The following is an 822-nucleotide window of genomic DNA, read 5'->3' on the forward strand; positions in this document are numbered from 1 at the left end:
CAGATTCTGGTCCTGAAATCAGGACGAGAAACTCTAACTCCAGCTTCTTGGACTGCAGATAGTTGATGTTAGCTGGGTATCATGAACCTCTTTTTTTTTTTTTTTGTTTTTTTTGTTTTTTTAAATAAATAAATAAGATTTTAGTCATACCAGAATGCCAAAACACCCGGCCATACTAAATGTGTGTGGGGAAAAACTTCATTGCATTAGATTCATGTTTTATATTCTAAGACTGTTTGTTATTGCACTTGTATTTGCTTTTGTACATGTATATCAATGCTGTGGCACTAAACCTCACTGTACAGTATGATGACGTTTGACAGTGGAACTTGACTAACTCTTCCTGAAGCACTTACAGTTTTGTTGACCTTGAACGTTGAAATAAATAAATGAATGCAGCCTCTCTTGTCTCCTGACTCTTTCAGTGCATGTAGAATCAGGCTCAGCAGGGCTTTATGTTCTTTGTGTTCGGCTGCTCCTGTCTGATCCGCTCAGCTTGATCCACATGCGTTTCCTTGGTGCTTAGAATGTTTTTCACTATTAACACATCCACATTTGATTCATACACTCGGGTCTGTGAGTACAGTCTGTTTCTGATTGGCTGCGCTGTGATCCCAATGAGGCCCTGATTTAGTGGGCAGAGGGTAAGATTTAAGAGACTAAGTGAATCTTTCCAACAACGCTCCGTCTCCTGGTAACTCCTGTGTTATTATGTTGTCTGGCTGATATTGTATGGTAAGACTTACCATACAATATCAGCCAGACAACACTTACCAGGTAAGTGTATTGCTGGTTTAGTTGGTGTAACCTTCTGTTTCTCAT

This window comes from Haplochromis burtoni, unplaced genomic scaffold (assembly GCF_018398535.1).
Source record: "Haplochromis burtoni strain Fernald_Lab_line unplaced genomic scaffold, NCSU_Asbu1 Contig_51, whole genome shotgun sequence".
Taxonomy (NCBI): Eukaryota; Metazoa; Chordata; class Actinopteri; order Cichliformes; family Cichlidae; genus Haplochromis; species Haplochromis burtoni.